Genomic DNA, 23,359 nt, shown 5'->3' with positions numbered 1-23,359 from the left:
GGAATTGTCAAATCCGCTACTTGATTTTAGAATTCTCTGTTGCGACTCACGAAAATTGTACTGAACAACAATTCACAACTAATATTACAAGCAAAAGGAGTTGAAAACAGAGTTCCGGTTAATCCGGTTATATTAATAGCTGAAAATTGTTGAGAGACTTTTCGGTCGTCGGAACATCTATTGTCAAGTCAAGCAGTAATGATAATTCCGCTACTCGATGCTAGATGTCGACTATGAAAATAATAGTCGTTTTGGCACTAAAACTGATGTATGAGTTTCTCTATTGCAATATGCAACTTAATAAATACCGGGTGTGGCCTGTAATACGAGCAAAAAAATTAACTGTAGGCTGTACTCCTCATACTGACCAACATATGTTCAGCAACTTTTAAAAATAACCTGGGGTTTGATTTTTAATACACTTTAAAGTTTATTCTAAGACGCAATGTTATTGCAAATGAGTTAAAGCCTTGACAAGTAACGTCAATTACAATGATATGGCGTGGCGATGGCGTCCATTGAAGATAATATTTATTTTGTATGAAAAATAGGGACACTAAATACTTCATAATTTTTAAAAGTTGTTGAACAAAAGTGTCACCATTTGAGGAGTACAATCTATGTTTTAATTATTTGCTCGTGTTACAGGCCACACCCGGTAAATAGTTATTGCTTAGACACGTTACAAATTGCAACCGTTTTACTCCTCTTGCAGTAATAACAAAAGGTCAATACTTCATACATATCGCAGTCTGAATGGCCCCGGTTTTGCTATTTTTACCCGCAAGATTGCTCAGACGGTTAGTATTGTTCCCCGGTGTTTTATCACGACACAATTTATTGAAGATCGTGGTGGCAACGCGGCCGCTTCGGGGGTGTTATACTTCGGTCTGTGAGTTGTACTTACGTTGGGTACGTTTTTTAAATGTTACAGAAGGCAAACGGGCAGACGAATCGCCCGCAATACCGAGAGATTGTGCGTTCGTTGCTGGCGTTTAAGATGGGACCAATATAGTCTCATTTTAATTATAAATGCCCCAAAGAAAGACTGATTAAGAGCAGCATTTTTTATTTTTTATTGTTATATTGATGAGACATTATACGTTCAAGGTTTTATAATATTAAAGCATTACTTACTGGCAACAAGATAAGAAAAACATGGCAAAAATTGGACTGAACCCTACGTGACGGTTCTTATATAGGTAATAGCATATTAACGAAAGGTAGCGCTGATTTTAGTTTTGATAGCCTTAAAACACTCTTATGAATCAACCACGTTTATATATGTATTTTGATTTAAGTTGCACCAGCCCACTAACCCGTGTTTATGCGGTTAAACCGTTAACCCAGTGTTAAATCTTTGTTGCCATAAAAAATGCCTCGTAGCCCTAGCTCGTACTTATATATTGGTTCAATTAAAAGTTTATTTTGTTAGAGACATTAAAAGTGGGCTTGAATTTCGTGTTAAAAAGCATTACTACAATATTAGATTACTGAACAAGTACCTCCCTTGTTATGTAATAATATAGTGTTTTATTGAAGGAGACGTGTTGAATCTACATAATGCCTTTCATCATAGGCCTTTTCGTCTATATCAGACGATTTATGGTGTAACACCGTTTTTGGTGGCTAAATAGACCGATGCGAGATCGACATGGTCTACCACAGGTCTGACAAGAGAAGTTTGCGGAAACCGGTACTGAGACACCTTGTCGTCGTCTTTGCCTCTTGTCAGCGAGTGCGGCGAACCAGGTCTCATCACAAAACTTGCGACCCTCCACAACACGCCAACACAATAATGCCTTTAAAGTATACGGAATCAATATAATATATCCGTCAATAAAATTATTATCCTTGAAAATGATGTTGGTATTACCTACTTTCTCATTTGCGATGGGCAAATTGGTATTTCAAATAAATTCGTACGCAAGACCATAGCAAAATGTATAAATATTCATCATTGGCCTTTACGTCTATTGCAGACGATTTATGGTGTAACATACATTACACCGCCTGAGACGGAATTAAGGAAACGCAGGGATGCCCAGCACCTGCATTACCCTCTCGGCTTCACTGTCTTATGCCACAGGAAAGTAAATATTGTATACATAATAACCAACATATTTTTGGTTATATTTTTACACACTATATCAGTGTAAATTTTGAACTATAACTTTTACTACAGAAAGAAAGTAAAAGAGAGTTGAAACGGAACAAACTTCGGTATAAGTACTTACATTAAACATCATTATAAAAACATTGCCGCATTGTAAAAAAATAAACAAATAAGAAGCTTAAAAAACTTCATCTAACCTATTCCGTTTTTTTATTTTATTTCTAACCGTCAGCTTAAGCTTTTTATTTCCCGTTCTTTTATGAAATTTTTGTCTTTCATTTAAAATAATTCCTTGCGTAACATGTATTAAGGTTGATTTTGAATTAGAGCTATGAAATAAAAAGACATACAACAATCTTTTGGAACAAGCCCGTAAGGCTGATGTATTTCTGACAATTTCGCTTTTTAATGGTTTCCCTAATTTTACCGGCATAATAATATAAACAATCTGACTTAGCTTTTCCTTATGAGGTATGTTATCCTAAAAAGATGCAAATAATGAAGATAACGTGGATGCGATAACGATAAAACAGTAAATTGCTTATTATATACAGAAATACAGAATTAATGCAGTTTCGTTTTTCAAGTTACATTTCTACGAATAAGTTCGCTATTTCTGCAAAGCTAACGTACTTTATTATTAAAATTAACTACGACTTGAAAACTCCTTCCTTCGAGTAAGTTTCAGGATTCTTGGATCTTTTTTTATTATTACTGTTTACATTCATTGAATAATAGTTATTAATAAGCAGTTCTACTCGAGCTTTTTTTAAATACTATTACGTGTCAAAGTGAAGCTGTTAGTGCACAAAACACGTCAAAATGCATTTAAAAAAGTATGTACGTATTATCAAGTATTATGACAATTTCTTACATTGTTACATGTATCTGTCCTTTCGGTTTACAACGATAATGCAGAAGGTATTAAAAACTTTAACAAATAATCACTAGCACCAAACAATAGGTATGTTAAGATGTTTAAATTAAACTAATACACATCACGAACTCCTAAAAGTAGGATTTACTTTACTGACACCTGTGTGGCCTTTCTAAGTGCAGTGCACTTACAGAAGTCGCATATGCTGTTCAAATTCCTATATAATTCCTCCCTTTTAGCTTACTACGGTAGTTCAGTAATTCCTTGCAGCGGGAAACAGACAGCATGTCAGACGCCCCGGCAAATCGCGCTGGGAGCTCGGCTCACTGAACATTCCGATATCCGTCCATATTACGTAGGCTGGACTGACAAAGTTATACTACGTGTTATGGGTTCATGATTGATGTTGTTGCTATAATTTAATACGTATCATCGCCCACACTGTGAACTACATCGGTGGACCTTATGCCTTTTGTAATAAGGTCCACCGGTGTACAAAGAGTTGATGTTTGCACCGACCGGACCGGACTGTCACTTCCTGAGTAGTATGGCGTAAAGTATGAATTTATTTCATAGATTTAATACTTTCTTAGACATTTATTGAAAATAAAAAAAAAATTAACGTCATGTATGAACCCAATTCGGAGAAACAGAAATTGAGAATATTACTTAAAAGTTTCATATATAAAAAAAATGCACTACATCCGTAGCGTACCGATACGAAAATTTAGCGAAACCATACTTGTGAATAGTGAACACTCAGGTATAGGTACCGTAGGGCGGGAAATAAATTGAATTTGCAGCTACTTGCTCGTATTTAATTTTCACCTTTTTCATCTACCTTCTACGTTTTGCACGAGACCGTGCGAGTTTACAGTTCTAACCGAGCTAGCAGCTTACCTCATTGAAAACCGCTTGTTATGTTGTGGTTACGAGTAGATAATTACAATTAGCTTCAGTAAACTTTAATTTGAAATGTTATGTCGAACTAAGTTGAAGCTTGCACTTAAATCGAATGATATAATAGTCGGAAAAAAAAATTAAGAAACCTCATGACTTACGACATGACGACACATTTAAAAATTACTAAAAACAGAATAGAAAGAAATCGGTCGAACTGGCTCACGAAATTTCACGAGAATATTTTGAGAAATGTGACCTGTAGAGAACATTCGAATAGCCGGACAAATGAATGCATTTTTGCCGAAGCTGCAATGAATTACCTACATTGCATTGCGATGTCCGTTATAATTATGGGAAATTTATACTATATATAGTTTGTACTGTCATTTAATTTTACTGGATGTTTAAAGATGATGTACACTTTAATGTCGGCAGACGCTGTTTAAGTTTATTCGTCTCCTAAGACGTAGTACGGTTCACTGAATATTTCGATATCCGTACTCGTTACGAAAGCTACGTTAGAGGATTCGCTAAGTTATTAAGAGGAAATGGGACGACCTCTTCTCTGTAGAAACGTAGTCCCCATTTTCCTCTCTGGACATTGACATTATGGAATACATTTTTATAATGTTTATTAACTATATCATTGCCCCTTTGTTTGTGTTTTTTTCATTTTTTTTGTTATATGTATTAGGAGGGGAAAACAAATTCCATACAAATTTTTAAAAGCTCCTAATTGTTATAATACCTAATAAAATCTAAATATATAAAGGGGCATAGCTGTGGTAAAAGCGCTACAAATCAAATAATAAATTTCAATTGTAGAAAGTTAATAAATTCTAGTAGGTTATTGCGGTAGGAGAATTTTACGATTCCCTACAAATCTTGGAATGGAGCAGGAGGATGATAGCATCGTAGATTTATAAGAATACATAAATTAACCCTGTTACTATCGTAAATATTCCCAGAGATATTCTACCTTAAAAGCGCAAGTTATGTATATTAATTTCAGGCCCAGGAAATAGAATAGAGACATTTTAATTACTCCCCAGCCGGTTAACCCAATTCATGTTTAAATAGATATTACTCTCGGAGAATATTAATGACGTATATTTTTATCGCTCTTATAAAACGTACATTCATCAAATAAATAATATATCAACTGACAGATGGGAGCGAATAAACCAACGTAGGTACTCATATAGAAAATTTGACGGTAATCTGACGCTTTGGCGGGTGCGGCGCGTTATCAAATGCGAATAATCCAGAAAAGGCGTTCAGGCAAACCGAGGCGGAAACATTCCAGGCCGCGTAGCCATGCAACATGCCAATCGCTTGTTACGCTCCGTAGCGATCGAAACGCAACTGTCACTGTCGCACTAATATGGAAGAGTGATAGAGAAAGACAAAGCGTTTCGTTGTCGAAGCGATAGCGATTATCACCTTGGCTAGGCCGGCAGAGATGTCACATACTAAGTATTGTAATGTATTGAAATTCAGTAACGGTTGTCACAATTTCTTTTAAGCTTTGAGGCTCATTTGCCTCCTGAAAGATTATTTTGCTTGTAAAGTGTGTTGATGATCACAAAATGACGAGTCTTTTTTTGTAAATGACTGCTGTTTTGATTGAGTTCATACGACTGATTTCGAAGGTTGCACAATAACAACAAATAATACTATGTAGCTAATCGGAACGTAAAACACATAAACGTATTGTTCGGGACAAAGACGTGGAGACAAGTTCCAACCCTAAGCGGCTTAAATCACGGTCGATAGTAAGTACCTAAGCAAGCTGGTGGAAGTCTAACTAAATATTCTACAAGTGACCTCTTACATAAGTACTGGTAGGTATTTTTATCTAAAATAACGACAGTACATATATTCGAATTAGTAAAGAAATACTTTTTAGGGTGGTTCACTAAACTTCTTTTTTTATATTTTCGGGTGCACCCTCAGAATTTGTTACAGCTATCCTACATATTACTGGTAACAAAACTTGGCCATGAGCATGTCGGGCCATGCTCAGTGTAGGGTTCCGTAGTTACTATTCTGTCAGAATAGGCTAAACATGGCCTATTAGTACCTAAGTATCATGTACATTACAAGCGAAAGGTAGTATACCTTTGCAGCGCTTTGTACGTCTTTTTGCTATGAAGAGAAAACCTTTTGCAATAGGTAAATCAAAAATCATTAAACTCTAAGGGAAATTTCCTTACGATGCGACTCATTTTCATTGATATAGAATGTAGGTAGCTGGTAGGTACCTACATATGTAACTTAGCTCTATCACTAGAAGGTTGTATATAATTTAGTAGCACGTGATTGTAAACCATTCATCCTAATTTGGCGACTGTCAGTACGCACAAGAGCTTCTAGGAGCGTTACGCGGTATCAATAATGTAGCTTCAATTACGCATACTGCTCACTAACCTCCCCTTTACTACGATTGGTAATGAAAATTTAAAGGAAGTACTGTATTGATACTTCGTGTTGATCAACTTCTTTAGGTCTTAAAAAACCTTAAATATACTCAGTAAAAGAAAAGATGAAGATTGATAGGATTAATTCCTGGTGATTCTTGTGAAAATTGTTTGTAAACAGAATACCTCCCCGACAGTCTTCTGCTCTGTATATTGCAGTCGTGGCATATTTTCTTCATTTATTCTACCTTCACCTGGTATTCCATAAACGAAAAGCTTCTCAAAGTGTGTGTCAACGTAATTACGAAATAAAGCGACGGAATAAAATATTTTATCTCTCGCAATGAAAAGTAACAGAGCTTGGACCCTTTATTCTGGCAAAACAATCGTGTTTTTGTAAAAAATGGCGCCCTGTTAAAAGCATTACAAAAATGAAATTAAACGTAAAACGTAGGTAAACGGTACCTATGTTTATTTTCATTTCCATTAGGAAAGAAATACTAAAAATAAACTGTTTTACATATTACCTAATCGAAGTTATTAATTGTTCGTTTACGAGCTCAAATTACTGCGGTACTATACTGGACGAAGGTTTGCCCCTTCTGCATACAGGGTATTTTCACTTAAAAGTGTACCATTAACTTTTTTTCGAAAATCCATCTACTTTTAGGTTATTTCTACTCGAATTCTTAATTTTAAGCGAATTCATTTTTAAATTCGGTGACATTTTAATATTATTATTTAATCGTATGGCATTATATTATATTTACAGATACAGAGAAATGATAAATCTAATGGGTAGATGCAATTAGTTGTTATATTTTATAAAATTGTTGATGTATTGTTATTATTTATACTTGTATGTAAATTCAATGTTGACGCGTAAAAGTGCCCTTGTGGCCTAACTATTTGCTGAATAAATGTTGAAGTTTGAATTCGCCCGCCATATTGAAATTTTTTGGCAGTGTAGGCATCGAAGTTTAAATATTTTAAACGGCTATTAAATTAATCAAATTATATAGTTTTTAGGCATAAATAAAAATATTAAATAATAAACGTAATTACGTCAGTATTTTAAAAGTAAAACTCCTTTATACCTTGACTTTAAATACAGTATTTTACTTATAACTTACTTGGTTCTTATGAATTAGTGACATAATTTTTAATTTTAGGTTAATTTTATTCTAAGTTTGTTTTTAATTATGTTTATGGTTTTATAAAATAAAATTTTTAAACACAATCCATATCTCCCGCAAGAACAATATAGGTCTTTGTCCTTCAGTACACCTGAAGTAAGCCATTTTTCGAGCAAGTGTGATGAAAACATATTTTCAAATACGCTCAGGTATTATAAGGCTAATATCTGGAAGAGAAAACATAATATTATAAAAACTAAAAAATGCACGTTCCTAGATATAGATCCCCTAAATATATATAAATAAATGTACAAGAATTGCTCGTTTAACCGTATTAGATATTTTGCTTGTGTGACCCTTTACAACAATAACCAGTACCTAATGTTTGTGGTCGTGATAGGTAATATCAATGTGCTACGAATCTGTAGGCTGAATGCACGTGTAACCATAATGTATCAATCACAGTGTCATAACTGCATCGTTTCCGGATGAATAGCAGTTTGTCTACACATGGATCTCAAATGCTGTTGTTTATTGGCTATTATATGTATGTATATATGCAAGTATTGAATCGATTGACTGGCGAAAGTAAGTAGGTAAATAAGTAAACAAAAACTATGCATATACATAATTGAAAGTACAGAGGCTAACTTATCCTTATGAGGGTTCTCTTCCACCTAACTTAAAAGTAATTAAGCACCTTATTAAAACCTTGAATCGTGGTAAAATGTATTAAATGCATTATATGTAATGTATTCTAATACATATAATATAATCACAAATGTATTTATCCCTCGGCGTATTTTACTTTCGCATACCTATATCCTCCTTGATACAACCCAATGTAAAGAGTTAACGAAGGACAATCCGATAAGAAACAGTAACAATATAACTCTTAATTAACTGTACAGCCAGCATAAAATATTCCCTAGATCTTCAGAGTAATGTGAAAAATATCTGAACCATAATCTAAGAAGTAAAGGTAACTGTAATGCCGTTATACATAAATAAATGTCAAACTCTCTTTTAGTAAATATTCATAACAGATTGGTTGATACTAATTCATTTATAATACCTAATCTATGTTAATATTTTGAACAGATTTTATTAAAATACTATATTTCAACTCAAAACTAGGTAAGTAGGTACCTAGCCTAACCTAGGTATGTAAACATTATCAAAAACAAATAACAGAAGGAAAGCGTTAATCAAAACAACTATAAATCAAGACATTTAAGCTGCCTAGCGCTGACCGTACAAGGCAGTCACGACACTGTCACAGTCCAATAAATGTATATCAAGATATAAAAAAAATCTGCAAGCTTATCTCTGATGTGAGTCAAATTGGAAGGTCGCCTCTCACCTTACGGCAGCGGTCGGCAACCTTTTAGCAGCCAAGGGCCACATTAGTTAACGAAGATGACGCGGGCCGCACTTTGGTGATATTTGTAACTTTAGCAGACATTTGTGACGTTCCACGAGAAAAGGTACCTTATGAGGGTTTCTAGTTTCGGAGATATGAAATGTTTTGTAAAGAGGTGAAAAAATGCTCAATTTTTTTTTATTGTGTGATCTGAAACCTTAATGCGTAACGTTTGTTTACCTGTTTTTATTTTTGTTATAAGTTAGTTATAAGCCTAGTAATGTCGTCTCAGAGTTTAGTTGAAAAGGTACCTTATGGAAAAAAGATTGAAAATTCCCAAAAAAACTAGTCAATACGGAAAAAGAAGTTTGGTAGAGAACTGTATTAGCATTCTGCAAAACTAATTTAATAATTTCAGTTCTGGTTGGGGCGCCTAGCAAATATTATAACCGTACATCGACCGACATTACAAATCCAAGTAGCCTGCTATTATACCAAAGTTACTCTCGTCAAGTCTTTCTTAACTAGTATAATCTTCATTTGGTTTGGTCGCATGCAATAAATCAGCCATTGGTTTGCTGAAAAATGCCAATACCCGACGCATTACCTTATGGAATATCTGAGGTCATTGAACCTCAATGCCGCTTGTCTTCAAGGGCAACCAAAATATATTATTGATAAGAAATAGACTATTTATACCATCTTTGCCCCAAAATATTATTAGTTTATCCTAACTGTTCCATCATCATCATGCCTCATCATGTAACTTAACCACAAGGTACCTTTTCATTACATACAAATTATTGGTCTTTTTTAAGATTATTATGACGAAGAACTAATTAAATTTGTGGCAGTTTAATGTAAATTAATATTTTCTATTCATAAAAGATAAACTTCAATGTGATTGATGTTTTGTAGTGATGTATTATTAGATTTATTTCCATAAGGTACCTTTTCGTAAATGTATGGAGCAAATACTGTAATTGTTATGTAAGTTTAAAGTGGCATAAGGGGTTAAATATAGTATTTAGTTGGGGTTTTATGATTTATTTCATTTGAATGACAGAATTTCTTTCATATGTGCTCAGAAAAATTGATTGTGTGTTACATTAAAAGTAAAAATATTCAATTTTCTGATTTTATATGAAAAAGTCAGAAAATACATTTTCACCTCTAAATCGGTATTGCTTTTTGCTTAAACTGTCTCTCAGTGTCGTTTTCTAATAGATACAATTTAAATCTTGAGAGCTCATTGCAATCAATCGTGAAAATGAAATAAAACTTTATTTTCAAGAGATTGGTTTGTATACACATAAATCAGTCGATATCAAAGGTTTCTATTTGCATTACAGAACAAGTCGCAACATTTTTTTAATTTCAGATATATAAGGTATTATTATTTGTAGTCAACTATGTAACTTACTTCAGGAACATAGTTTTTTAGGCGGCTAAACTTAAAACTTCTCTATTGTAAAGTAGCTCATTTCACAACATTATTTTCAAAAAATCATATCTCTGTAACTACGCAACTTAGAAGGTTGATCTTTTGTGTTATCGATAGCTTATTTATTGTAGATTACTGGGGTATGCATAACTCCATACCCGCCATAAGGTACCTTTGCCCGTGGGACGTCACATTTTGTCGTTCGTCAGTGTTACATACAAAATAGCCAGGGAGGCTCGCGGGCCGCAAGCGAGAGTTTGGCGGGCCGCATGCGGCCCGCGGGCCGCTGGTTGCCGACCGCTGCCTTACGGTAAAGGGACAGTACAATGTCGTGTTTTTTACTGGTTTACTTCGTAACTCAGAGGTCAAATCTCACGTAATTGGTTATGTCTTGCTGGTGAAATAATATAAATTATCGTATCTAGTTACGCTGGCGTGTATAGGGTAAATTTATCTATAATTTGCCACTGAAATCTTTTTATTCATTAGATTAAGTGAAACGCCTTATAGGGTTGTCAATTTTGTATGCAGTAAATAAGTAAATAAATTATTATCAATCGTTATGACGATACAACAACATAAGTTAATTTTTGATTTTGTTTCAATGCCCAAGTAAAAATTACGTCTTTTTTTTTAAAGTAGGTAGCTACTAGTAGCCAAAGAGCTGAAGATCTGTTATATTAAGCCGAAAATATGTTATGTATGTCATCCTAATTATCGATAATTATTGATATAGCATGTGTTTATAAGCGGTTATCGTGGCGGGTGCAGCGGTAGCGGGCAGCGTTATCGGCCGGGCGCCGAGCCGGTGCCGCCGCGGCAGTCGCAACCGGCTGGCACGCGCGGCCACACGCGCCCCGGCAGCCCGCGCCCGCGCCCGCGTCCGCGTCCGCGCCCGCTACCGCGCACACCCCCACCCAAACCCCGCCAACCCTCAGGTAAACCATAGGTCTTTTCAGAGCCCTTTTAATCAGCTGCACAACATATTTTTGGGGTTCAAATGACATTAACATCCATCCAACACATATGTGTAAGAATAACGTGCTTTATAGCATGCTAGCATTTCAGCAATGCCACCAATTTGTGTGTTGCATAGCTGGTTAAATAAATGTATACTCAATAGCTCCCTTTTCCTTGTATCCCAGAACAGCCAGCCTTCAGAGATTTTGAGTATTGAAGCGTTGTAACGTTATCTAATTTTAAATGACAGATAGCTAGCCAATTTATTTTTAGTGCAAACAAAACAAACTGATCGCTGTGTTATTCAGATTCGGAAATATGACATGATGGTGACAGACAAGGTGTATAGTGTTCGGTAAAAGTGGTTTAACAACCTTGAGTCTCAAACGACGTTGCAAATTACGAATAATAATTAACCATAACATAATGAAAGCCAAGATTCTTAAAACTACTGATGGCCATAATAATTACAGCACGAAGTCTACATAATGTATATCGTTCAAGAACATAAATCGCAAAGAAAACTTAATTTGTGGCGAGAAGAAGACCAAAATTAGTCATTAAGATTTGAGACTGGATTTAGTTTTCATCGCGAGAGATTGCCATCTTATCTGACTGTGTCCTCGAGATGAGCTTGAATACCTACCTGCTTATCAAGATTACCGAGGTGTTACATTGATTATAATTATGACTTACACCCAGGACTGTCGTAATGTGTCAAGAGTATTAAGCAACTATATTGATACAGAATACACAAAGGGTTCTTGACAGCTGTGTGGATATCAGCTACGAGTATAACCAATTGCCGGTGTAAGTTGCAAGAAGAAACTTCCATGTTATTAACGCATAACATCTTATCTTTTTTATGTGAGCACGTAAGTTAAAACAGCAAGCTATCGTACGCTCGTGTAACTCTTAAGGTACAAATCAATGCAAATTACTTATCACTTCAATACAAATCGCCATATTTATGATGGAATGGTTTTATGGACTATTCCTAAATTATATCCAGCTGATAATATTCAAATAATGAAGCAGGAGAAACAATAGGCATCAAAGCTAGGACTGAAGAACATCTCTTTGTTAACTGACTTTAGAACAAAATGATTGTGTGGCTTTCGTATTTAAATGTCTATCGAATTTCCTATTTCCTGAAGCCTGTTGGATTAAGTTGCTCTGTAATTCATTGCCGATATTTGTTATTCGAAGCACATCCGCAAGTTGCCGAAGAGAATTAATTCGTCAATCTTATTACGGAACCTTTGTCGAATAACTAGTTATAAATACAATAAGTTTTACTATATCAATTATACCCCTACCTAATTACTCTGTTATACGTACTTATATATCTACACAGTTTTGATATTCGTTAACGAAAATTTTAATGAGGTTCGGAATATAAATGTTCTCCTTTGTTGACTATTTGAAAATAAACAAAAAGGGAATTTGTGGTACGTTTTGTCTAAATACTAAGCATTCTAAGCAAGGTCGGGAGCAAAATAAATACAGCCTTACCAATATTTTCTAATAGACTCAAAATTTGTGAGCTCTTCCAAGTCTCTTCTTCTTCTTCAACCTAGCGTTTTCCCGGCCTAGCGCCAGGGTCTGCTTTCCTGCTCAGTCTTCTCCACTTGAGATCCACTTCTGTGAGCTCTTCCAAGTATCCTAAAATTATAATTACCTAAGTATTCTTATTTAATAAATCTTTGTCATACCATACACGCAACTACCCATTATACCGGGTGTTTCCTGTAACACGAGCAAATAATTTAAACACATATTGTACTCATAAAATGATATCAGTACTGATTAACAACTTTAAAAAATTATGAAATCTTTAGATTATCTCTTTTATAGAAATAAAAATATTATTTTCAATGTACGCTGGCATCATTGTGTTTGACGTTGCCTGACACGCTTTAAAAATTTGCAATACATTGTGTCTTAGAATAAACTTTAAAGCGTAATAAAACTCAAAACATAAGTTATTTTCATAAGTCGATGAACAAACGTTGGTCAGTTTGAGGAGTAAGTACAGCCTACAGTTTAATTTATTGCTCCTGTTATAGGCAACACCCGGTATAATATTTGGCCCCGTGGGCATTATTTATTATCTTACATGGCGAATTTATAGGTTCTTATACCTATCGAAAATTGTTAATAAATACATTTCGTAATCTCAAAATGTTTGCGTTGTGAGGGTAGGTACTGCGGCTAAATTGCCGACATTACGACGTTCGGATGCTGTATATTACTACAATATTAAGATCATTAAATAGAGAAAAGTCCTGCAATAAAAATTTAGTACAAAGCAATCTTCCACGGTAAAAGATTTGGTTTATTATTCCTTATTCTATGTTCATTCGCGGCGGTTGGTAGATTACTCGACCTTTTTTGTTCAAAAAGTCAAGCAGGTAGGTGTACAGCTATTTAAATATTAATGTGAGTCTCAGGATTGTCGCAATACTTTAAAAGAATTTAATGCTTTTCTTTCTACGTGTATAAGCCATAAATCTTTTTGCTTTTTAATAACGATTTACAATTAAATTGTGAATTGGTTCATTAATGCAGAATCTACATTTGTTGATAAAGATATAGAGGAGATAATTGTTGTTGTCTTTGGCATATAAAGTATAATACATGTTCCATACACTCGAGAAACCAAAACATCCTTCGTTATATTAGTGTCTTGTTTCCGTCCATAACGCGATGTATCGTGTCTGGTTAAGCTATACGTTTGATATATTGGTTCAACCTTATCGGAATTCAATATCTTTGGTTTGTTGAGCTAAGCCATAAGATTTACCTGGCGGCCACCCTCTTAGGGGGACTATTATATACCTACTTTCCCAACAACATTGTGTATAACTCGGATATACTGCTGCTTAATGAATAATAATAATAAATACAGTGAATTTTTACAATCGCATCTATTTAAATACTTATAAGGCATTACGAGTATAATGATTTCGTTACCTACGCTTTCAACTACAAAACATTATTTTTATAGGTAGCATCGCGTTGCAGTTAAATTCAAAATCAGTAAATTGGGGTTGCATGATTCTTTTTTATTTCGTTCCATTATCATAGCCCCTGTAATATTTAGGTAGTACTATAATCGGGTAGATCGACTATTAGTAGGTATTGCAAACTTAATTTTTTTAATGTGTTTGTTTATTGTTATTTAACTTAGAAAACGGTAAAGTCGCGGATTAACTATGTTTATCTAATCTATGTTTAAAAGATCATTGAAATTATTTCAAATCGACCCTTTTTTCTAGAATAAGCTAATGTCGTTCATAAATAAATATGCAGGTTGAATCACTAGCTCTAATACATCTCTCGTTGCAACTAATAAATCAATCAAATCAATAATGCAGGGGATTGATGCCGGATTTAAACCACGATCACCAGGCAATCACGAAGTGTAAATTTAAAAATAAATCTACGTTCAAGGCGAACTTTACGCATACCGGACACTCCTATTATATTTGGGTCAACAGTCAAACAAAACAAGTTGGGGTGTGAATTTGTGAATGACAGTTTGATTAGGTATTGATTACCTTTTTCAATTTCCGTACTTTTAATTGGTTTAATTTTTGGTCAGAAAATATTTTGATTATTGAAATTTTAGGTCAGTAAATACCTAGTTATTTTTTATATTATGAAACAGGGTTGTAGATTGAGAAACAGGGAGTAGACACAGAAGACTATATTGCAAACATACTTAAATAAGAATGTATTTACGAACATTGCTATATTAGAAATATATACTCGTATGTATAAAAATACAAATTTAAACATTGCCTGAACACCTTGGCCCACGCTATACCTACAGGCTGCCTGTTTTTGATTACGCTTTAAAATACTGGTAGGGGAAAGGGGATAAAACCAGAGAGGTTTGAAATGGTATTTCTTGTATTTACGTTTTTAGTTATTTCTACAATATATTTCCATGTAAAATTAAATTACATTAGTATTAGTCTTAAACAATGTTAATAAACCTCAAAAATTGCTAACTGACGAGAATATATGTATCGGGGTTCGTACCAATTTTGCTTCCGAGAATTTATAATTAAAATAGTCTAAACTCATAGAAATGTTGGGGTCCGGTTTCACCCGCATCCCGCATACAAGGGGTGATCAAATTTGTTAAATTATAGAAATTCTTGATTTAGGTATTAGTAATTGTAGTAATCTTTCAAGTGGTAGTCTATAACTTGCTGATTTATATTAAACTTTTTTGTAAATATATCTATTCAAAATAATTATTCATAATTTAATTTCCTGAACTATCCTGTATTTTCCCACCTTCCTCTACAGAGTTAACTATTGGTGACCAGGCACAGGTGACCCTCGCGCGGGCAGCTTTCTCGCGCAAAGATTGGCCCTAGCAATCCAGCGCGGGAACGCTGCCTGCGTGATGGGCACCTTACCAAGGGCGCAAAATTTTAATAGGCATTTTTAGTTTTTTTTGTTGTAGTTAATTTTAGTTTTGTATTCATTTTATAACACTTATTTTACAATAAATGAGTTTCCTCCATTAAATGTGGGAATATTCATATGATTCTTATGTAGGTAACCTTTACGCGTTCGCGATTCGATTATACACTTGTAGTAGTGTACGATAAGTTGTCTTAAATTCAATTTAACTTATTTAAAAGTAAAGATATGAATACATTTATTTATAAAGCGGGCATGCAATTTTGCCGCTGGGTGTACGAGTACAATATGTTTAATACATATTTACAATATGTTAATAAACCTGACGTCCACCGTCCACCCGCCATTCTAACGCTCACGGTAATAAAATAACTAGGTACTCAGACAAATCGTAAAAAAAACATCGGTTTATTGTTTGAAACGATGGGTGTCAATGAAAAAACACTAAATTAATTGCCAGCGTGCTACCTATTTTTACTTCCAATATAATATTTATGGTGTATTTTATTGCGAACGTTTTCGGCAAACAGTTCATATGCTGATTAAGAGTAATTAATTACGTTCAAAGGGCCTCTTTCGCTCTTTGTATTAGGTAACTAATTTCCCCCGTGACTGTTAAATTGCCAGCTTATAAGAAGCATGCAGATTTAATATCTGAAGAAAATGGCGCAGAGTCGTTGCAATAACAATCGTTTTTGTTTAGTTTTATACTCGCTTTTATGTTATTTTTTGTATGGGATTTCATCTCTGACATCGAGTAGGTATGCTAATTGTTCTGTACACACAAACATCGTTTGTTTTTTCTTTTGTAGCTTACCTAATTGAAGATTAAGTCGATTCTTGATATAGGTACCCAATTATCTTGGATATTTTTAAGAATAAACAACATAATCTTAATCAGGATAAATTTTCATATTTATTTTGAATTTAGTACGTTTAATTTTAATGAGATTATTAAAAGCCAATGAACTATGACTTAAGATAAACACATTTAGGTCGCTCGCCACTCAGGCCGAGAGTCTCTTGAAGAGTTTGCTTCACACGAGATTTAGGACGCTGACAGTTTGTTCGAGGGGAAAATTATGTACCTACTTCTATAGTCAATCTATCATACCATACCATACGCATCAGTGTTAGACCTCGGCTATACCGATGCTGAAAAATCCTTTAACATTTAATTAATCTGGCAAAACAGTAAAAATTAAAACTAAATTATTCTCTACTTTTATGTTACCAAGTACAGGCCCGGAGCCGGTGGACCCGGGTATGTCCTTAAACTACGTCCAAGACCACCGGTGGACGGGCAGCAGCGTCCCTCAAATTCGGTGTACTCGACTGCGATCGCCAACCCGCCTGCCAAGCGTGGCGATTATGGCATACACCCCCCAAAAGGGGGAGGCCTATGTTCAGCAGTGGACGTCTTACGGCTGAGATGAAGTACAGGCCATAGGTAATCGTCTAATAAATAAAACGATAAATATTTTAAAAAATGTAATCCCCAATCCGCATTGGGCTAGCGTGGGGACTATAGCCCACGCCCTCTCGCGCATGAGAGGAGGCCTGTGCTCAGTGGGACGAATAAAGGCTGAAATGATGATGATGATGATGAGAGGTTATACGTTACCTATATACGTTACACGTCACACGTGTATAAACTTGATATTCCCGACTGTCAAAATGTGTTTTTTTTTTTCTGAGAATTTAGGTGTGTTCTCATAATGTTATGATTATCAAAGTCGTTGCGTGTCAATATTTACTTTTACAGCTTGTGTTCATTTGAAACCCTTAGATTCCACGATAAACTGCCTGCGACCTGAATAGCTAAACCGAATAGTACTGGCGGTACTAGATTAGCTAGATTTTATAATTTCTTTTTTTGTTTTATTTTGTAGGTCTGTTCGCTCAAAAGAAACTGCGCAATAAAAAATGGATTCGATTTTTTTTATATATCGCCCTTTGTCCTTTTTTATAAGGAAAATAGAGTGCTTCCACAATTATGTTCCAAATTAATGCTTATATGTATTATTATAATACATATATTATACGTGCATTTACTTTTACAACAGTTCTCACCGAGATGTTCGGTAAAAAAGGTGTGTAACAGAAATTCAGCTCTAATATTTTCATGTGTGTTTTTCAAGGTTGATCGTAAATCTACCGATTACAGTGTAATTAACAGCACACTCGTTAATGTACTAAACTGGTTTACTATGAACAATTTGCTTCTTAATGCTAAGAAAACTAAATGCATTCGATTTTCTTTGCCGAATGTTAAACCAGTCGATACTAAGATACTTTTGAATAATGAATGCTTAGAGATGGTAGATAAAGCACTGTTTCTTGGTTTAACATTGGACAAAAATCTACAATGGAGTCCTCATATAAGAACACTAGCAAACAAATTAAGTTCGGCCGCTTACGCTGTGAGGAGAATTAGACAATTGACTAATGTTGAGACAGCTCGCCTTGTTTATTATAGTTATTTTCATAGTGTAATGTCATATGGTATTCTGGTTTGGGGCAAAGCAGCTGACATACAGACTATATTTGTCTTACAAAAGAGAGCCATTCGTTCTATATATAATTTAAGGGTGCGTGAATCATTAAGAGAACTTTTTAAAGAAATTAATATTTTAACTGTAGCTTCCCAATACATATATGATAGTATTATTTATGTTGTTAAGAATCTAGACTCCTTCACTAAGAATTCTGATGTCCATAACTATAATACTAGAAATAAAAATAAGCTTGCTATCAGAAAGTTTCGTGTTCGTAAAGTACAGAAGTCATTCGTTGGGCAATGCATTCATTTTTATAACAAGTTACCTGAGGATGCTTTAAGATTACCCTTTCCAGCTCTTAAGAATTACTTAAAAAAGTCATTGATGTTGAAGGCTTATTACAGAGTCGAGGACTACTTGACAGACAAACATGCATGGTCCAAACCAGAAACTGTAATAACGACAAGTAGCAATTAAAAACATTGTATTATGTGTAGAGTTACTCAGCTCAGGTAAGAAAGCACATCAAATTGTATGAAAGCATCTCATAACAATCAGTTAGATTCATATAATATGTATTCTCATTTCTTTTATTGATTTTATTTTCTTTTCCTTTTGTAAGATTTGATTTGTTTTCTGAAAGAGCTACGTATTTGTGATTTCATGTGCATATATGTTTATTTTTTATATCAAATTCTATAAAGTTATGTACTCACTGAGTATAATTGCATGAATTCTATAGTAATTTAAATTGTATTAATTACTCGTAATGCATGTTAATTATAAGATGTAATAATGTTTTGAAAAGATGTGTCCCGCCGAGTTTGTTGCCGGTCCCATATTGGGATACCCTCCTCCAATTGAGGGGGGATTTAAATCTTCTCGGGGCAGAGGTGTACGGTTGGAGCCGGTAAAGGTTTATTTGACGTTCATAAGCGCATTGTAATATGCCTACTTGAATAAACTATTTTTTATCTTTATCTTTTATCTTACTAACTACTCAGTTTGTATCACGCAATTTGGCGAAAAATATAATTGGCATCGTTTCTCTAATGTTCGTTAGTATGGAAACGCGTGGACTCTGTTTCAGTCATGTATGTAAGCTGCAATTAGCAGTATTACAATAGTTAGGTAAGGCCCAGCCCGTGCCCGTTGCACAATGTATCTGACAAAGACCAAACACATGTGTAATACGAGTACGTACACATAGTCGTGTGTTACGTACGTTTATGACCAGACAACTGCAATGGCGATGCGACTTTGATGCAGCTTAGCTGGTATCAAGTTTCTGCTGAACGGTTAAATTTCACCATGAATTAAATTGTAAGGTAGTGTTGGGATAGTACGGTTTAAGAGCCCTTATTCCTTAGAGCGTTCGCCGATTTTACGAAATAACACTCGATAGATGGCGCTGGCGCTTGATACGCGAGCGCCGGCAAAGCTATGCGCGTTTCAACGCAGACGAGAATAATATTGATACTTTTCAATTTAATTTGCAAGTAAATTTATTTTAACGTTATATTGGCACTCTTTTATAAGCATGATAGTAGTGAATAGAGTGTATGCGTTGAGAAAATATATAACCAACGACGAATAAATAATAATGATTGTTTACCTATGACATGGAATTATTGCGACAAGTTCATCCATGAAGTCAAGGAACTATTCAAGTCAGTTCACCAAGGAAGTTGAATAATTAAATGTTTGAAAGATAATATTATACTAAATTATAGTATATATACATACGGTGTTGCTTATTTCGTCGAAATCTATTTCATCACACTTGCTTGAAAAAGATCTTTGATCATGCAAGTGTACTAAAGGTTTGTGTACTAAAATGCTTATATTGTTCCCGTGGGAGTTATGGATTGTGGAATTTTTTAATTATGCCTCTAATTCATAAGAACCAAGTAGGTATAAATAAGTTTTAGTTTTATTATACTAACGTATATAACTAAATATTTTTGTATTAGTTTAAAAATATTAATTTGAGTGATTTAATAGCCCTTTAACAAATTTTTAATCGTGGCTTAATGCCAGATGGGTCTGTGCCTTCACTGACCTGTAACCTGTCAAAGAATGACAGTATGGCGGACGAATGTTTGAAATGTCACCGTATTTATGAATTATTCCGCTTAAAAATTAGTTTTTTCTTCGCAAGTGTGATGAAAAACATTGTGTGTAACTTCACCAGGGGTAAGAATATTGCAAACTCGGGTCTTTATTTCCCTCCAGCCTGCCTGCGGCTGTCGGGAATGAAAACCCTCGTCTCCAAAATTTCACTTACCCCCCCCCCCACGTTGCACAATGTACTACATTCATAAGTGTAAGTCAAATTACCAAATAAACATCCGTAAAAACATCAAACACCCCGCCTACCTATGACGACCCGTCTGGCCTAGTGGGTAGTGACCCTGCCTGCGAAGCCGATGGTCCTGGGTTCGAATCCTAGTAAGGGCATTTATTTGTATGATGATACAGATATTTGTTCCTGAGTCATTGGTGTTTTCTATGTATTTAAGTATTTGTATATTATATATATCGTTGTTTGAGTACCCACAACACAAGCCTTCTTGAGCTTACTGTGGGACTTAGTCAATCTGTGTAAGAATGTTCTATAATATTTATTTATTTATTTATTACCTTACTTTCATGTACTTAGTAAAGTACTACGACTCATTTGTAAAGTAATAATTAAAGATTCTCGTCTCTTAAGCTCTTCTCTAACGGATACTAAAATGACAATACATGTGAGTAGTCAAGGACTAGTAATCACGACACGAAGTCAATTTACATGCATGCCTAATGTCGATAGGCCAAGTACCAAAGCCGAAGACAAACATATACCGGGTGTGGCCTGTAACACGAGCAAATAATTAAAACATAGATTGTACTCCTCAAACGGTGACACTTTTGTTCAGCAACTTTTAAAAATTATGAAGTATTTAGACTCGCTAATTTTCATACAAAATAAATATTATCTTCAATGGACGCCATCGCCACGCCATATCATTGTAATTGACGTTATTTGTCACGCCTTAAACATAACAAAATTCGCAATACATTGCGTCTTAGAATAAACTTTAAAGTGTATTAAAAATCAAACCGCAAGTTATTTTTAAAAGTCGCTGAACAAATGTTGGTCAGTATGAGAAGGTTTGATTTTTTGCTCATATTACAGGCCACACCCGGTATGTTAAAATGCATTTGACATTGTAAATTACCGACTCCTTTTTGTAGTGATTTTTTAGGGTTCCGTACCCAAAGGGTAAAACGGGACCCTATTACTAAGACTTCGCTGTCCGTCCGTCCGTCCGTCCGTCCGTCTGTCACCAGGCTGTATCTCACGAACCGTGATAGCTAGACAGTTGAAATTTTCACAGATGATGTATTTCTGTTGCCGCTATAACAAAAAATACTAAAAACAGAATAAAATAAAGATTTAAATGGGGCTCCCATACAAGAAACGTGATTTTTGACCAAAGTTAAGCAACGTCGGGAGTGGTCAGTACTTGGATGGGTGACCGTTTTTTTTTTGCTTTTTTTTCGTTTTTTTGCATTATGGTACGGAACCGTTCGTGCGCGAGTCCGACTCGCACTTGCCCGGTTTTTTACAGTAGTGTAGGCATCTGTATAACATCCTGCTTGTATTTGGTTCTACAAATTTCTATTTACGTATGTACAGTACCGACATAACTATTATTGATTTATCTATAACTAAATGCAGTGAAACGTGATACGGCAGAAGCAGCGTAGCGTTTGGGGTATTCCATATTCCCCAAACGTCGCAACGTACAAAAAATAAAAGGAAATAGAGTAAAATGTCCGTTTTTAAGCCAAATGATTCACGACATGAAAACTCAGGTAAGAAATACGGATCGCGGAATCACGAGCCATCAAACAGAACGTCTCAACTACGATAAATTGTGACTCTTTAATTTATTCTACTGGAAAATTCACTTAGCTGTTCGAGATTACATTTTCTACGAGGGTCGATCAACACAGACAAAATTGTGGCAATATTTTAGTAGTAAAATTGAACCTGTTTATTATACCGTTAACTAATCATTAAGTATATTTTTTATAGAATATGGCTTTTATTCACATAAAAGATATAAACAGTGGACTGCTAAACTATGTAAATTAATAACTAGCTTAAATCTAAAATGGGCCCTTGAGGCATTGTACCAAGGATGCTGGCGGCATTGCCTCGTTGTATCGCAATGCTGATACGTTGTGCAAGGATATAATATTACCTATAAGTAGATTAGATGATATTGGCTTTAGCGTTCAGAAATTTCAGCTTAAATACATTTTCAGCTTTACATGAGGTTCAAAATTCGCTTGAACGATGTTCACTTAAGTCTGCTTTACTTTAATATTACGACAAAAAAAAACACAACAAATTCTAACAGAATTTTATACATACGAAAATTATCAAAAGACGCGGTTACGCGTGTTCACCAACCGCGGGCGAAATTCGCAACATACTGTAAGCAGAGTTCATCTAGTAACCCCATTATACTCTATTTATGTATGTTAATTATAAGACGTGATCGAACTGTAAATGCTCTTGATTTAATTAGACTGGATGTGAGTTCCGATCGATTGGATCGCTGAAATTGTAAGTATGAGTATTAATTGAGTGCAGGCGAGTGGGCGACCGGCCGGTGGCCAATCGATAATAAATACATTAGCCCTCTCATCGCGATGGAACAGGAAGTGATTCAGATTAATTTTCATCCTTTCACGAGTGGCTAAATTACATTTAGAACAGCGCGGTGTGATTAATAGATCTATAAAGATTTCAGGGGAAATACAAGAAGTATTTTTTAAATTTATTCACGGTCATTATTTAAAGCTCTCGTACACTTGCTAACAAAGATACCTTATTGTTATTACCTGTAGGCTAATATCATATTATATGATATATTTTCATTTTTTTATTTTGGCTTGGTAAAGTATTATACTTACCTACTGTTTGATACTTTTATGTTAATACAGGATGTTAATTCTTAAATTCGATTCCTATCTTTATTTCCCCGGGTTTGTCATAATATTGTTAGCGCTATTTTTAGTTCAAGCTACTTATCGTGAGCGGATAGTTCAAGCGAGCAAAAAATGGGCAATTTGCACAAATTAGCATTACGTCGTGTATCTTGAGAACTTCTTTTCATACAGTTTGTATGAAAATTT

General features: G+C 34.8%; 1 protein-coding gene across 9 annotated transcripts in view; it reads left to right on the top strand.

Annotated features, from left to right (window-relative positions):
- Window positions 1-23,359, top strand: part of LOC134665829 (3',5'-cyclic-AMP phosphodiesterase) — a 614,694-nt gene that overhangs the window by 332,083 nt on the left and 259,252 nt on the right. Inside the window, exon 1 of one of the 9 annotated variants that reach the window (XM_063522843.1) lies at window positions 11,048-11,197. The exons of the other annotated variants lie outside the window; for them this stretch is intronic. The gene's annotated coding sequence lies outside the window, so the exon portion shown is untranslated. Of the gene's footprint in view, window positions 1-11,047; window positions 11,198-23,359 lie in introns of those variants that run through there. 9 annotated transcript variants of the gene reach the window in all.

This window comes from Cydia fagiglandana, chromosome 7 (genome assembly GCF_963556715.1).
Source record: "Cydia fagiglandana chromosome 7, ilCydFagi1.1, whole genome shotgun sequence".
Classification (NCBI taxonomy): domain Eukaryota; kingdom Metazoa; phylum Arthropoda; class Insecta; order Lepidoptera; family Tortricidae; genus Cydia; species Cydia fagiglandana.
This window is presented reverse-complemented; position numbering and strand designations above follow the sequence as displayed.